Consider the following 18,254-nt stretch of genomic DNA (forward strand, 5'->3'; position numbering starts at 1 on the left):
ATTTGAGGAAATATACATGTCACAATGGTGTGAGAGATTGAAATTTAGTTTTAAATTCATTGTTCAGCTCATATTGATTTCATATTGGGCTATTTAAATAACATAGGCCTGAAGACACTTTAAGCAGACGTTCAAATGACAGGTAGAAACATAGGCGTTTGACACATAGATTAAAGAGGCAGACAGACAGTCACAGCGTGTTTTGTTATAGTTTGTGAAGAAGGATTTGACTCGTGTTTCAAACTCGTTATGAAAGTCTTCGAGTTTGGAAACTTCTCTTACATATTTGTGACGCGTGTAGTCTAATGTACACGGCGCACACGCTAATCCTTTAGAAAATCGAATAGGTTCTTGAAAGAAACACTTGTAATGCGCGTGCCTCCGGCAAACAAAGTTTCAGACTCTGGAGCTTATACAAAATTGATTTCTTATTGCGTCGGTCCTCTTATTATTTCCAAAACGACATCCAATATTAAGAAAGTCAGTGTGTCTAATCACAGCGTCATGAAGGCGTATGAGGAGGTAAATCTGATAGCACAAACGAGAAACGAGTGTTTGGAAAGCAGCTTTGAAAATGACGTATTCTGTTTCATTCACTGAATGCCTTAATATAATTGTCCTATTTTGGAGTTTTTTTTTTTCGTTGGTAAGCAGACGGAATTAGAATTAGATCTTCGCTCTCCGTGGTTTATGCGGTGTTACCCAGGATCCGTGAAAACAGAGGTGAAGTTATTGTTAAACGCCGCCCCGGTCCTGACCTCCCTGCGCTTAAAACCAACACGTCAGATATGAGTAATGACTTAAGTTGCCTTAATCATAGGAAGAGATTGAAACGGCTGAGTTTGATGACAGGTCGTGGAGGAGGTGAGAGGAATGCCGATGACATGCTGCTATCAGGCATTGGCCGCTGGTGGATTATGGGTAGGAAGTTTATGCTCTATTTAATCAAACATGTGAATTTCAGAGAGGGCAGGGATGATAGCTTTGAACTTACATTTCATAGTTTCACCGATCGGATGCCTGTGTGAATGTGGTACCTGTGGCAGCACGCTTTGCCATTCTGTGTTCATGTAAATAGAAGTGACTGACTAATTGGATGAATGACTGACCCACTAACGAATTGAATAACTAACTCACGAACTTAATGACCAATCAGGTAACAAAATTTGTCTTTGTCTCAACACCGCTGATGTTCAGGGCTGCTTTTGGTGCTTCAAGAAAACCTCTAATGTAATATTATGGAAACACAATCACATCATTTGATTGAATAAAAAGAAAAAAAATTACTAAACAGCTACCTTAAAAATCAATACAATAGATCAATATGAAAAGGAGAGACCGATGTAACACGAGCGCATTATTAAGGAAATCAACCTGGGGTTCGCGGATCCGCGGGCGTTGGGGTTTCACACACCTGCTTCGGGTTATACTTTTCTTATTTTTCTCCCGGCACTCAACATTTCCCCTGTCTTTTTGCCACCTCCCCTTCGTCCCTTTCCCCCTGTGTCATCATCCTAATCTCTCTTCGTCCTCTAACGATTAAGGTAGCGAGAAGTTCCGTTTGTCTTGAGGGAACTGCATGATTGGATTCATTTGGCTTAATGCAGACGTCAGTTTCGGAAGAGGATCTTGTGACTGCATATTGCTACAGACTTCCGGCGGGCAGGACTTAGCTCCTTCTTTCTCTGAAGACGTCGTTCTGTAGGAAACAGTAACCAAAGGAACTAACTGTGTATTAGTACACAATACATGTATATATAAACCCTGTTAAGTAGATAAATAGCCATTGTCTGTGTAATATAAGCAGGACAAAGGAAGCCACTCTAAAGGGTCTGGTATTGTCTAATTAATTATGCAGAACCGCGCGGAATTGCTGGGTGCAGGGGGGGGGGAGGGGCATGAGAATTTCTTTATGAAGTGGCGCTATGACTTTCGCGGGGAGTGATGTTGTTTTCCTTGTACACGAGACCGAGGATTAAATTATTGCTTCTTACCAGGCGATTTGTCAGATGTTAAGTTCCTGCAGGAGTTAATGCTGATCTCTAGTAAAATGTTACCTCAACTCGTTCTAATCCGCCAGCAGTTCTTAAAATGTTGTAGTTTATCTCCGTGTTTATAAATTCACAGCGGTTTTTATAACCAGTGGTGCTCGAATGTCGGCTGTAAAATTCTCTGAATCATCACGTGACATAATTTGTGGGGTCCAAAATGTGTTAATTAACCACCGTCATGCGTTTTTGTGTTCTCATGTTTTACCTTCACAATTACATTATTTTGTAATGTTCTTAACTATTTATTTCAGTCCCTAGCGTAACATCCTCCTTATTTCAGAATAGCTGTGATCATATTTTTACGTTATTTTGTCAGTCTAATAATTTGTTATTATTTTCTGAAATAGTTTTAATTCCTTAAACTGTTCTGTGATCTCTGATAGGTGGGCTGTTACGAATAATGTACGTGGAAGAAACAAGGTAGTGAAAAATATTAATATAATTTATGCGTAGCTATCCAACTTAACAGTAATACATGAAGCAGTCTCGCTATCCAGGAAAGCGGTGGTAATTTTCACTGTTACAGTTTTCTGATATAAAAAGACAATTATCTTCCTGCCCTTTGTAAAAGATAATTTACATTGAATTCTGAGAAGCTGAATTTGCCAAGCTAATACTTCTGCAAGACAGGAATGTTTAAGAATTTCTTCCAGCTTGTTTTGGTGGTTCAGTTTTCAAATATGGGGTCTTGGTAAGGCACATTATTTTCTCTGCAGTACAAATGCAGTTTTCAGTAATGGAGGCTTGCTTACCACAGACTTATATTATGAAGGAAAAGAAAATTGAGAGAACATAAATTAGTGGGGAAAATTACGGAAACGAAGGTTCACAAGAGCCCTTCACCGGTTTACATCCTGTTCCAGATGAATGAAATGCACATCCCCAAACCCTATTCTTCCAACATTAGTTTCAATATTTTCCTCCCATCTACACCTAGATCTTGCGAGAGTTCTCTTACCTTCAGAATTTTAACCAAAATTTTGTACGCAGTTCTCATTTCATCCATGCGCGCTCCATTCCCCAAAAATATATGGTGAAGAGCGCAAACTATAAAGTTACTCATGTAGTTTCCAGTAGGTACCGGAATTTTCTTGGGAGTAAAGTAGCCGGGTGTGAAGCTAACTAGTCAATTTATCTTGTCGTTGAGATTAAGAGTGTATGGAGCTATATCTCTACTCCTCCATACGCCTGCATGGCGCGGTGCTTAATTAAGCATCAGGACAACTTTATCTCTACATTTGGCCGCATAAACCAGTTTTGAAGGAAGTAAATACTCTGTCAGGTAATTGGCTTGCTTTCTCTCATGTGAAGTTACTGTTTCTTTATGTGTCAGCTGCCCCATTGTTTCAAAGGTTAAGACTAGCAAGGCATGTAGAGGTTGTAATTAGCTTAGACCTTCTAGCTAGGCAGGTTGGTGGAGGTTACAATATAGTTTCATAGTACCAAGAACAAAAAGTAATTTGCCTGCTTAAATTGTACTATCTTGACTGGGGACTGGACCCAACTAGAGGCCTGATTGCAATGCCTTACAACAGCGTAACTTCACTGTAAAACATTTTAAGAGAAACGGTGTTTGTCTCGACTAAGATATTGTGCGTCTTTTATGAAACCGAAGTTTTGTTACTTTGTTTACAAGAGGGAGTTACTGAACCATATCATGAGTCAGACGACGCCAATCCGCAATCTCAAAATGAATTTTGTTTAGATTCATTTTAATATTATCTTCCCATCTACGTCAGTGTATTTCAAGCGCTTCTTTAGTGTTTCGGATTAATTTTCTTAGTTGTGAGTTTATGTTTTAAAGTAAGATATAAAGAATGGTTAGTGTTAGTTTGATGCCGTCTTACAAGAAGTTTTCGTAACAATTAATGATGACATTTGTTCTGTTTCGAATAATTTGAATTATAACAATTAGATTAGAGGTTGTAAATTAATAACTATACAGTTATCTATTTGTTATGTGCTACTGAACATACCCGAAGAATCTTTACTGAGAAGTTACACACAACACAGACAATATTCTATCATATATTCTCTTAACTTCGAAATTAAACTTCGCAGGAAACTTTTCCGATTATAAAAAGACTGTGAGATGGGAATCCTACAGATACTTAGCGACTCTGGTATGAGTGGGCGAAGGAAAATCTCAAAAGTACGGTCATATAGGTCAGTAAGGTTCATCATTGGAACCAGATACCCCACGAATTTGTTACAGAATAAGATTCTTTTGTCGTAAGTAGGCTTATATTGTCGGACAGTAGAAATATAGCTTTGACAGTTGCAATTTAAATATTTGATACGATACTATAGTGTAGAACATGGATGTGCAGCAGCCGGCCTAACAATTAGGGGCACGCATTAAAACTCTGCGAGGCGCACACATGTTCTGTGCAGCGGGAATGCTCGTAATAAAAAGAACCACAGTACAAGCAGGGTCGGTTCCATTGTTCAATGACGTACTGTTCCCACTGTGGTTGGTGATGGAACGGCGGTGACATGTCCAATGGTTTTAAGCGTGTCATAATGTCATTGCTCATTTTTTGGTGATATTTAAAAAAAATAAAATGGACTCATAATGGTGAGGTTGGATCTGTTTGCCAACATATTTCATCTCCAAAATTACTCAACGGATTTAACCTAAATGAAATGTGATGTTCAGTTGGTTTGTTGATTGGTTAGTCAGTCAATCAATCGTTTAGTCACGCATTGAGCTACTTGATTACTTTAAAGCCTAGTTGTACATACCTGTACCATCTGTAAGTCCGAGATATGCGATAAGCCTCAAGGGGGAATCGAACTCGGGAATATTTTCTTTTTTGAGTTTCGACCCTGACGTGATCTTGTGGGCTCAAGGAAGACGCATTTAAAATTTTCCGCAAATCATCATATCCGTTCTCGAGCTATGAGTGAACAAAATAATCCTACAATTTGAACTTTACTCGAAAAGTTGTGGGAGCAAGGTTAGGTTTTAGAGGTTCGTCAGTGAGCGAGTCAGTCCCGACAAATGAAACCAACACTTTGTCCCTAGCTTGTTCTAGCACATAATTATGCAGCATTAGATTGAACTACATTTTTACTTTTGCTGAAATGAGATGCAGTAGCTCTGAAGAGTTGTAGTGTTATATAGAGATAATGTCATTGCAGACCTAACCTAACCTAGCAGCAGCGGTTGGCAGATCCCCAACCGCTGTGGGAGTGTCGCCCTGTTCAAGTTCCTGGCCGTTGTTAATTGCTCTATTGTTTAATCTGAGGCCTATTCATTGGAAGGTGCTCTCTGTCACACACACACACAATGTTGGATTGCAAAGACACGCCACGGGTCGAACCGTGTTGCGCCACTTTTCAGAGGATTTGAAAACTTTTTTTGTTTGTTTCAAGCCTAACCTATACAAGGTGTTTGAAAAGATGGTGTGCAACGTGGGATATCGTGTTACAGTTGCTGTGGTACGTATTATGTTACTGGCTTAAATTTGAATTCATTGAGCTGATATTTATAAAAAAATCCCTCTTACGTAACCCCTAGACTTTTCACGGTAGTGACCTGTTTTTAGCAAATGCATTCCGTTCATATACAGAGTGAATGTTCAATGACTAGATTTTTTTTATGTAGTCCCGCACAGCCACTTGTACTGGTCTCTTTAAAGAGTTTTCAATATAAATGTACAGAGAAACCATCATAAGCAGAATTCGAACCAAGGACACTTTTTCGTGGTTAAGGAGTTTATTTCTGTATGCTGGTCTTATATGTGTTCTTTTACCATAATTAGTTTCCAAAGTACAGAAAAGCTCTTCACTGGGACTCGAACTCAGGACTTTTTCGGCGTTGTGTCGTTCGTTTCTCAGTATCCTCGTCTAAACAACCGACTTCGGTCTTGGAGCCTTCCTTCTGTCGTGCTTAGTTTTCGAACCACAAAAAAAAGATCGTCCGTCACTGGGACTCGAATCCAGGACATTCTTTTTTGGAGATTAGATCTTTCTGAAATCTCTTCCTGATTTCAGGGCGTAAGCATGTCAAGTCTGTGGCAAATTGGCTTGTCCCTTCTTCGGATATAAGCGAACATACACACACACACACATACATCCCCAAATTTTAGTCTAGATTTCGAATAGATTCCAACTTTAATTTAAATCCACTGATTAGTATCTGAATTAAAACTTGCCGAAAAGCTGTCAGAAACTTTCTCAGCAATATGAGTTCATTTTATGAATTTTGTACATAGTAATGTAGAATTGAAAGAGCTGTATTTTGAGATCGCTTGAATTTTGTTTGCGAAATACGATAATTAAGCAGCCTAGTGACATTCATTTTGAGTGGTTGCAGCTGAATCGTAGTAAAGCGTATTTGGTTCCCAGCCGTCTGTCAGTTGAATGATAAGTGTCCATCACTATTCCTATTAGCCCCTAATAAGCACTTCTGCAGTCACTGGACACGAGTGGCTCTGGAGAAGAGGGCAGAACGCTTGCATGTTGTGCCGAACTCGCAAAAAGGCTCTTCTGGGGTCTTTGGGTTGAATCCTGGAGTATATTTTTACGTGTGATCTGTAGTGATTTTTGTGTATTGTGTGAATAATATTTTATATGGTATATACATTTCTAAGAAAACTACCAGGCTGTTTTGACAAAGTTTAGTATTTGGAATGTCTGTAATAAAATTTGTTCTATGCCATTTCAGTATAAACAAAATGTTACACGCAACTTTAGAGGAATTTTATTTGGATTATTTATAATAAAAAGATGCTAATTTTAAGTCTTTCGTGACGTTAGCCTGCGATCAACACTGAAATTTTCGTCTGGCGTCTTATTGATCAGAAGATGGAATTTAGCCCACGTAATTACTGTACCTTGAATTGCGGACGTTTTTACCTTCTCCATTGCAGTTTGTGGGATTAGTCTAGTGGCTCGTGACGTCACACAGTAATACCTGGTTTGTTGGCATGGCACTAAGCAGATTTGTGATTGATGGAGGGTTTTAAGGGTGAATGGTTGGTTCACATGAAACAAAGCCGATCACAGAACTGTTCGCTGATGAATTGAAAGACAAAAGAGAGACAGTCTGAGAGAAAATGGCATGAAATGAAACACACTGACAGACTAGAGAGCAGAAAGAAACAGCCTTCAGTCGAAGGCGCATTATTTTCGATCTTTCAGATGTTTTTACACCTACCATTGCGCAGTTAATATAAACTTCGTATAAAATGGCATGGACGAGGCAGTCTGAGGTTAGTCAGACTTTCTGTTGTTATGTTTCCAGAGATTATATGCTCTTACTTCTTAGTTTGAGACTTAATATAGACGCAGTTTGAAGCAGGGTTATAATCAGGGTCTTAATTTGAACCTTGAATGTGAATCAGTATCTTTTAAATATTGCTTCTCGGTTGAGTCTGACGACAAGTTTATAGGAGAATGTTTATTCCGTAATATCAACTCTCGTCTTTTAGGTACTGAAAGTATTCTTAGCATATTCTGTTATTTCTTCACGTTGCGTATTGGATTCAGCGGAATAGGTGTCGCCCCTTATGCTACCTGAAGATGAAGAGAGATCTATCGTATAAAACAAAATTACTTTTTAGGTTTCAAGGTTTTTAAGACTTAAAAAGGCAGACAATTGATGAATTTCAAGACGAAGGCAGCAGAAACATTGGTATTATCTAAAAATACATCACATACATCACCATATAAGAAATTATAAATTTTGCTGTTTGGATTTTCAAGGGCTCCCAATCTTTGAAGACGCACACTATTTGCTACAAAGGAAAAATAAAAGACGAGAATGAATCAACCGTGACTAATTTTAACGCACTAATCCCACATGTGTTCGGCGAGACAAAAAATCCACGAAAAACCAAAATCAAAATGCTGAGACGTTTGGAAGAGATTCGAATCCGAGTGCGAAGCAGGACTGCCAACCCTTACGTCTCAACGTGTGGAAAATCCTGTTGGTAGCTCCGAATATGAACAAGACTTGAACGGTTTAACGCTTGAAGTACAGCGACGTTCGAAAGGCATTCTTCACCTCACATCACTTAGGTCACTGTCGCACTAATGCGACCCTAATGCCCTGTTGCGCCGTAGACCATTCTTGCATGACAGGGATCCGAGGTCATTGTGCAAAAATGTCTTCAAGCAATGACCTTTCTTGTCGTTGTTATGAAACTGACCCTGGTCGTGCAGGTTGTCTACCCTGAAGGAAAACCGCTACGACATGGACTGGACAACGAGGTGCTTGTCGCTCACGCTAGAGCGTGAAGAGCACACAAAAACAGCTGTGCAGATGAAACCAAACACAATTGGATAGTGAATCGGCATGCTCGCATCCCGCGTATGTTCGTACCCGACCGCGGGAGATGTTCAGCTGGGAGATACATGCGGGCTAAAGCCCGTATTAAGTCCAATGCAGCGTAAGGAGAGGGTAGATAGTCCATTGGTTTTACATCCCGCCGTACTGCGTCCCAGCCACAAAGAGCATCCAGACACAGCAGTGTGCGGGAAGTATAACTTCAGCTGGGGAGAGAGGTATTACATTAAACTTAGAGAATTTTTAAGCCAGTGTCTGAGACTCTTCCAAGGAATTACGAACGGCCCGGTCTTGGGGATATGCACTAAGATGTACACCTGAAGGCAATAGAGGATGTGCGGTTAGATTACATTTCGTGGGCGACGTCTTTTCGTCACGTTCCGCTGACAGTTGTTGTCTAGTTATACGGAGAGGAGTAGTCTGTTGAAATCTGGTCTCGTATCAGTTAGTTTGTGATACATTCTGCAGTTTAATTTGAATTTGGATCCAACCGCTGTCGTCAGCTTCTGAACTACCTTTTATTGGTAGTCAGTTTCGTCAGATATTAACAAAAGTTAAAAACGTTTCAAATTTCATTGTGATTTCTATGTTCTTTTTGTTCCTGACGTAGCTTCATGTGAAAGTAAATTAGCCCCGTTAATATAGCCCACACTGACGTTACCAAATTGTATCGATCTGTCTTCCCTTGTCGGATATGAAACGTTCTATGTTTATAGTGTACACTTCATGCAAAGAACGCATTAAATTCCAATCCGCATTGATTTAACTGGCGTGAATTGCCTCTGATGTGATTGTAATGTCCTGACACTGTTTCCCAATGTATAATTTTATTGTTATGGGAATTGAATTAAGTGTGGCGGAAAATTACACTTTGATGCAAGAATGAAAGATTTGTCTTTTCACCTTGCTTACGTTGCATCGACATGAAACGCTTTAAATAATTGTCTGCTAATGTGGAGGGCCCCAAGCTGATTTGGGGCACACTCCTACCATATAACCCCCCCCCCCCCCCCACCCACGTTCCTGTGCCCTGCTACATTATTCTGCTGTTGATGACGTCGTCCGTTATTAGTGGGTGTGTTCATTAATCATGAAACGGTGCGAGTGAGCGACTCCAACGCCCTCATAACGGACTATGTAGTCCGACCCGCTCCCAAATAGACACACACACACACACACACACGCCAATCCTGATGTGGCGCATCTATTTTATTTAACTCTGTGTTTCAGATGAGATGCCTACGAGTGGATATAATACATGTAATTAGAACTGACATAACAAAGGGCTGGTCGGGAAACAGAATGAACATATCATAAGCGACGAACGTGTATTCATGTCATGACATTGTACCGTGAGCTTGGTGGGCGCGTGTTTTGCGTCGCTGAAAAGAGCTGATATTTATTAATACTGTTACCAACATCAGTCAAGTAGGTGATGTTGAGAGAAGGCAAGAATTTTTGGTTGACAAAACGTCTGTGGGAAGTGATCGCCTTTGATACCGAGGATATCGGAGGATAACATTAATGCGCATAAAATTCATATTTGTTATGTCATTGTATTGTCGATAATTAACATCTGTGTTCACCGTCAAATACAATTAAAATGCGGCATCAGTATTGTTGTTTCTACGTAAAACTAGTGATAGACACAACTTAATGATACTTAAAATTAAATTATTTGGTTATTCCGTCAAATCACAATGTATTTAAAATAAGATAATTACTAAATACATTGTGATTTGACGGAATAACCAAATAATTTAATTTTAATTTAATAAATCACAATATGACGCAACTACACTATCTTATTAATGATACTTTTTAAAAAATAAGATGCTTAGGTTTACAAATGTTGACCTGTATACCTGAAGATATTTATAACACAGACGAAACATGTATGATGAAAAACAAATAAGTCACTATTTTAAGTTGTATTTATATCACGATGAACATAGGTGTAAAATAAATATGGCATTCGTATTAAATTTTAGATTGACTTATTTCTGACTTATTTAATTACGCTTTTCAACTATAGGCCCATAATTTATAGCAGGGCGAGTTTATGTAAATTATGAATTGAAAAATATTTTAACGACAGATTAAAAATATTGTAAACATAGGCCTATTTGAAATAATACAGAATGCACTATACAGATTGTTATTTGTGGTTACAACGACATGTTCCTGTTTATCGACACAGTGGTATGGAACATAGGCCTGTTTCCAATTTCTGACAGGCTTACACTAAGCTAGCTCTATTTAGATTTGACGTGGTATTTGTGAAATCCTATCCACAGTAGCAAGTACTACCTGTCTCATTAGAGGCGCATTGTTCAGAATAGAAGCGATGTTGTTTCATTACATTCCGATGTGTTGTTCTGATACTGCAACCATTTGATTATCTCCTTAACACAGGATCTAATTTTGGATTTCAGTGTAGTAGTGTTTGACATTATTTTGCCCTTTAGCTTGTCTGCTTGTAATATCGCAGTTTAGGGACAGATTTCTAAGAGTGGCAGCTTCGTGTGATATTTGCCTATGTATCGCTCATGTGATTGAAAAAATTGCGAAACATCTTTTTTATGTATTCAATTTTTGTTATTTATTAACATGATCGCTGGAGGATACTGTTTTAAAACTATGCTACCATACCACGAAAAAATATTCCACACCAGTGAGTTTCAATTTTTTAAAGACCTGAAACCACAATTCCACAAGGATTGCGGGCTGCTGGGTTATGAATGAATTTATTGAACCTCTTGGAAATTAACTTAAAATGCTGTATAACTCGTTAACACAAGCAGATTCACATATTGAAGATTTCCGTCTTCTGGGTTGTTGCGCTGTGTAGTCTGGTCGATGTTTACCAACGTTTCGGAGGTCATACTGCCTCCGTCATCAGGACGATTAAAAATATGAAGATTTCCGTCTTCTGGGTTGTTGCGCTGTGTAGTCTGGTCGATGTTAACCAACGTTTCAGAGGTCATACTGCCTCCGTCATCAGGGCGATTAAAAATATGAAGATTTCCGTCTTCTGGGTTGTTGCGCTGTGTAGTCTGGTCGATGTTAACCAACGTTTCAGAGGTCATACTGCCTCCATCATCAGGGCGATTAAAAATATGAAGATTTCTGTTGTTGTTGTTGTTGCGCTGTGTAGTCTGGTCGATGTTAACCAACGTTTCAGAGGTCATACTGCCTCCGTCATCAGGGCGATTAAAAATATGAAGATTTCTGTCTTCTGGGTTGTTGCACTGTGTAGTCTGGTCGATGTTAACCAACGTTTCAGAGGTCATAATATTTTATTCATCACCCTGATGACGGAGGCAGTATGACCTCTGAAACGTTGGTTAACATCAACCAGACTACACAGCGCAACAACCCAGAAGACGGAAATCTTCATACTCACCGCTGTGAGAACCTCAAGTGTCACACAGATTCACATGTTACCCAACTACTTCTTTTAAAAACGTTTCGATTTGTTATAGTCACTAAAAATCACATAATTTATGCGGTAACGATAAAATTATTATACACAGTCATTATATCAGTAAAATACGCGGTCCGCGCAAAATATATTGGGCTGCCGCGGGTTGATAACACCTGCCTTATGATAAAGGTTCTGGGTATGCTATACATCGATACTAAAATCTGCCTCCACCATCGCTCTGATGATGGAGGCAGTAAGAACCTTTGAAACGTTGATAAACTTCTACAAGATTACATAGCATAACATCCCGTACTCGATGCCATGAGAACCTACAAGACCACTTCAAAACTTGTTATCTTGGGAATGCTTTCAGAATTATTCTCCCCTGTGCGAATCACAGGATCTTTTGAAATCTTTAAATAACTGATATACTTATCGAATGAAATTCAGTTGTTAGAGGAAAGTATTTTTGAAAGTTCCGTGTACCCCAGTGCACCTTACTTGGATCTGGAGTACAATTTTACGTTCCTGTTCAAATCTCTCTTAAAAGTGAAGTTAGAAAATATAGAAAATTCAACTTTCACGTTGAACAAGCGGTTACCTCGAAAGACCTGTTAAAATGTAGTTTCGTGATTTATTGGAAGACGATGTATGTGACGCTTGACGTCACAACCTTTGAACACCTTGTTTGCGTCAGTGATGCCAGAGGCCACCCACTGAGTGTGGGATTAGGTGCCAGCTCCCCCCTTCGATTCCAGTGCTGCCAGGGTGCGAACAAACAGTCCTGTAGGCTTGGGGTACCGCTCACTCAATACAGTCTACGTTCCCATTCACGAGGAAAGTCCATGAGAATCAGCAGGGATTTTATCTGAATGTAACAAGTCGGTTACTCGTGTCTGCAGATGACGTTAATTTATAAAGCAAAGACACATTTACGATAAAGGTACCTTCTTGAGCATTCAGACAACGAAAGTCGAGATGTAATTTGGAGACACAGTATTTGATTCTGTATCCAGAGATAGGTTATCGACACTGAGGCTTCTCGTGAGTTTCTTCAGTTCATCTAAACAATATGACCAGCTGACACATTTTAAATCATTCAAAATTAATTTCGTTAGCTTAACATTTTCGCCACTGTAATAATTGAAATTAAGAAAGTCTCGTTAAAATCAAGAACTACACACCTTAATGCTTTCAATGTCTGGAAGATTACAAATACTTTTCAGCGACAGCAAATGATAATAATTATATCAGGGGAGATTTTGATACTAGGATTATTTCCCTTCAAATTCAGTAATATATACGAGCTACAGACCCCAGCGGGAGTTGGTTATATACTTCTGTTCATATTGTTTACACACATAAATTTCCGGTTAACGCTTATAAACAGTTTATAAAATGAAAACCAAGAAAATTGGATATGTTGAAGTAAAACTGCTATACATACCCGTAGATACATATAAATATAGCTTATCCTGATGGACGCTTTACGAGTAGTTTCTGTTTTCGGAACAAACTACTTTTTAGGGTGAACTGTGGTTAACCTCACGCCCAACCCTCATTCGCTGTATGAGAAACACTGATCTAAATTGTTTGATACTTCCTTTGTTGGGGGCAGAGAGAGCTGTGTAACATTTCGCCTGATTTAACACGAGTTTTAATGAGAGTGCAAGTTCTCTGTTAAAGCGCGGTTAGTGGTTGGCACCACTGCACGGCAGTAGGGCCTCTAAACGTATTAATCATTATCGGCGCGTTATGTAGTAGCGAATCCTATCCCAGAGTTTTGACGGTAATGGCCTATTGCTCAGTGCATCAGGGACAAAGCGATACACAATATTAACTATAAAGATTATAAAGAAATTAAATTAAACTGTACGGTTAAAGAAACGTACTAAGATGGTTTTAGTACAGCCAACTAGAGAAAGCAGCTAATGAAGTAATTAACTGGCCAAATCATAAACAAAGTAAACTAATCTGTTGGAGAAAATTGAGGTGGACAAGAATTTGTCCCGGCTTTTACGAAAACCGAAATTTCATCACGGTGTTCATACCATACTGTCTTTGGATCCTGGCCTGAGCCAGATTTATCCATTTCTGAAGCCATAATCATATTTATCATCCGATATCTTGCCTAGAAATTTTTTTATTTAAATTTTATGTGCATTTTTCATTTCCGCCCATGCGTCGTATTAATATAAATTATTTTCGACCCAGTAGCCATAAACACGTAGGGTGAAGTGTGCATGTTATGTAATTTTCAACACACTCTTATAATTTTTTCTTTCTTGGGTATTCATGTTTACCACAGCACATTTACTGCTGAAGTCTGTGTTTTACAATTTTGAGTAAGAGATTGCCTTTTATTCCCGTATAAAATAAACTGTGAAATTAAATTTATTTGTATTTTCGACCTAATGTAGCAAGATATTTACATTGTATGAAGATGGCTATCTTCTGGGATGTAGCGATGTGTAGTCTGGCAAAAGTGTTTCGACGTTTCAGAGGTATTTGCAGCTGCCATCGTCAGGGCAGTGAGCCTGCAACGTCGGAAAACATCTACCAGACTACACGGCGGTACAATCCAGCAAATAGCCATCTTGATACTCGTCGCTGTGAGAACTCAGATCCTATTTAGAATGTAGTTAAGACATTGGAAGTTGAAAGAATGTATTTGTATATTTTTACAAAGGAGTTTCTTTCTAAGCGTTCGCACTGTGGTATATAGGCTCACAGGAAACTTTACACAGACTGTACTGAATAATCGATAGTGTAGCAAATTAATAACAAGTTTTAACCACGTGGCATTGTCAACCAAGTGACGGATGCTGGGATGTGCACAACAACAGGCTTGCCAACATACCCCTTCCCTTTAAAAACCAACACCTGCCAAACACACGCGTTCCAGTATGCTTAATAGTTGCGTGTTCTCTGATGCTTCGTGAGTATTACCTTCCTCCCCCCCCCCCCCCCCCCCATACTCCTACCACAACCGACTGTCCCAAATGAAACAACGCGCCCAGATTTTGAAAGTTACCCTATTCGAATCTCGACCAGAAACGCATTATTCAAAGTGGGAAGCAGTGTGTTGAATTGGCCACGACCGCTCCGTCAAAATCCTTATTTGTATGTTAATTTCATTCTGCTGTTAAAACAAACAAATTAAAGAAGGATTTGCGGTTTTCATGGTGGTGAGCCTTATCACACTAGCTTCTAAATATATGCACTAATAGTGAATGTGAGTGTAGCACATTCATAATTCTTAGTGTAGTTTGCTTTGTGACGATACGAATATACGAAACTATCGTAGTACGGATATGAATTAATTTTTCTGTTATTTAATTACGCTGTATAAAAGCCTATAATTATTCCATGTCAATGTGATGAGTACATAGGATTTCCAAAGAAACAGTCATGGCCGATTTAAAGGAAAGCCTACAGTCCTGATATTCACTTGTCGAGGGTGAGGAAAACTACAGAATATCTAAGGATACAATGAAATGTCCGAGGCTCGAACCAGGTACTGCAGACTTTTAGACCGATAACAATAGATTTTCGTGAGAGGTACAAAATCATCTCTTCCGAACTCTTAAGGCTTTGAATTATTTCGCAACAAAAGAAGCAGGTTGAATCCGTGCCTGCAGACATGAATTTTTAATTTCTTGTGTGCTTGTTTAATTCCCCGTTCATCTCATCCTTTGCTGTATAATTATTCTGATAATGTTAATTGGAGATTAAGGCTTGTAGCTTTTTAAAAAGAAATGTTGGACTGCCTTGTGCACCAGACTACTTCGTACATTGCAATTGTCTTACAGCCTGCTTTTGTGTACAGTGCGCTGGAGAAACCTACGTATATTTCGAGCAGATTGTATACGGAACTATAATAAATATAGCCATTAATAAAGCATGTTGGAAAGGGGGGGTTGGGGGTACGAATGTGCATACGAAAGGGGTTACTACTTCGGTCATTATTAGTAATTTCTCTCATGAGAGTAACCCACAGACTTTTCATCCTTTTATAGTTTGCCCACACATACAAATTAGATGCAATTTACAATAAATTTCAGAAACAGTTTTGTTACTCTTTTCTTTACAGTTTTTATTCTGAAAAGTTCACTTTGCGTTAAGGAAAAGGAGGGGGTGGGGGGTGGGGAAAATCTAGAGCAATGGCGGCTGAAAGTTTCTTTGCTGAAGAAGAATGGTGTGCGACTTGAGAAGCAAAAGAATATTATGAGAAGGGAGGCTGGTTGGCAACTGCAAGGAAATTCAAGCTTCATTTGCATTACATTTTCACGAGAGATTTATTCTGATGAGTTTTTTGTTATTGTTGTATTCTTGCGTAAAAGGGCTTGGAGGGGGGGTAGAGACGTTGGTCCATCCTTAATCCTAATCACGTGTTGAGCTTCCACAAGAACTCCAGCTAACCTGCGTGCTACAGTTTGCTCTGTTTCCCAGAAGAACAGAAGCAGATTCCTTGTAGATAAAAAGGATATTTTTGAAGGGTTCTTGCCTAGTCTGTACTGAGTTTCACTTCGTATGCTTAATTCAGAAAACTCGTTAACCAGATTACCAATTTCAGCAACATCTGTTATGGTCTGCCTTGGATAGGTGACCATTCTGATGATGTATATACATATATACATTTTCTAATATTTTTGTGTGTATGAAACGTAGTTTCTCGCGTTGTAGGACTAATATAAGTACATGCAATGGATATCCAGAAAATTTCCAGGGATTACATCGGCATTCTGGTAGTACCTGAGGCTTTATGCTGCAGCTAACGATCCCCCAAGATCATACATGGGCGAATATTGAGCAGCGGTCGAATGATATTGACGGGGGAAAACCGAAGGACTCTGAGAGAAACCTGTTCTAGTACCAATTTGCCTACCACAAATCCTACGTGAACTGACCTGGGCTTGAACACGAGCTTCCACGTTTAGAAGCCGGCGAATAACCGGCCTGATCACGGCCTAATATAAGCTCACAAGTATGGCTACTCGGTTGCGTTATGTATGGATGGTACTTAGGAGGACGTGAATGGAGGTTGTCGGTTGCATTAGCTCTGTGCGTCTGTTGAGAATTGAAGCTAGGTCATGAAGCTTGTGCTCGGTCTGATAACACGTTATGTGGAATAAGGACTAGGTATTCGTTTCAATGCCCTTATAAAGTTGAAGAAAGCTGAAATGACATCGCGGTTCCAAGGCTCCAAACGCCACTTGAAAACTGTGTGGAGCGCTGGAAAGTTTGATTTGGAGGGAGATGAGAAGGTAGGCTTTTCTGCTTCGTGGAACTTTCGATAGTTGTTTGTCGAAAAATATAAAAATTCGTGGCAGTGGCGGATGAAAGATATAAACTATATCGTGGAGGATCGTGGAATGAAAATAAATCGCACATCCGTAGCCTTGGCAGTAGCCTCACGATCCGGCTGCCTTGGACTCGACGAAATATCGCCGATTATCTATGTGATACGAAGTTTGACGTGCCACAGAACCGGTTCGGTTCATAATTTGGTTTCATAAACCAGGGGAGTTACTAACAAGCGTGTAGCAACCAATCTGTGACTGGACGACGGAGTTTCGAATCCTAGTAGGGCAAAAAATTTCTTTTCTCCGTCGTCCTAGCCAGTGGATACCAGATTCTTTCCCCTGGACTGAAGCACCCAGTGCGGATGATAATAACGCGTTGTTATATTTCCACCCCCTCCCCAATACGTCTGCATGGCGTGGTGCTTAATTTAACACCAGGGACACCTTTTAATTCTTTACCTATAAGCACGTGTAGTTGAAAGAGTGTCGTAAAATAGCCTAAGGATCCGCGACGCTCGCAGATCCACCGCAGGGTCGCGTCGCTCTATGTTCAGTGTCAACGTCCATGTGTTTGCACTGCACTCGACTCGACCGATTCGGAACACAAAATTTGCCCCACTTTGCGACCCCCCCCCCCCCCCCCCCCAGTCGCTTCCATATTTCTTCCTTCGATTGACTGTAACTTGTCGATTGTTTCCTGCGAACTGTTGAGCCGAATGTAATGTACGAGACGCCCTTCAGCATAGGAGTCCAGATCTGTTCCCTCTATTGCAGATCTTGTTTGCTGTCTAATGACTTTTGAAGTTCTGATATTTTACAGTGAATTTAGGTTCAGAATTATGTTTTTATACCAGAGAGCAATTTAATTTTCTTTGTCCTGAGTTAGGTTTCGCATAACGGTAATCCTGCCCTTCGCTTCTACGCATCCACACCACTTGATAGCAGAAGTAAATTAAAGTTGCTACGAGAATTTGTTATGTGACCTCGTATCTTGCGTAAAGCCACAGCTGTTATTGGTCTCCTGAGTTGTAACACCGCGTGAACTTGCAAGTTAATATAAATATTCAAGAGAGAAATATTGCCCTACCTGCGAGACTACGCAGGTCAGAACCCAGAACAACATCGTTAACTTCACCTCCGAGAGTCTCACACGGCTTCTACTTTCACGGCTGAAG

General features: G+C 39.7%; 1 protein-coding gene across 1 annotated transcript in view; it reads left to right on the plus strand.

Annotated features, from left to right (window-relative positions):
- side-VII (sidestep VII transmembrane protein) overlaps positions 1–18,254 on the plus strand; it is a 615,012-nt gene that overhangs the window by 9,723 nt on the left and 587,035 nt on the right. The window lies entirely within an intron of this gene.

Source organism: Zootermopsis nevadensis, unplaced genomic scaffold (assembly GCF_977971745.1).
Source record: "Zootermopsis nevadensis isolate Lab colony 2312 unplaced genomic scaffold, Znev_1.0 Znev_ptg000021l, whole genome shotgun sequence".
In the NCBI taxonomy this organism is placed as follows: Eukaryota; Metazoa; Arthropoda; class Insecta; order Blattodea; family Termopsidae; genus Zootermopsis; species Zootermopsis nevadensis.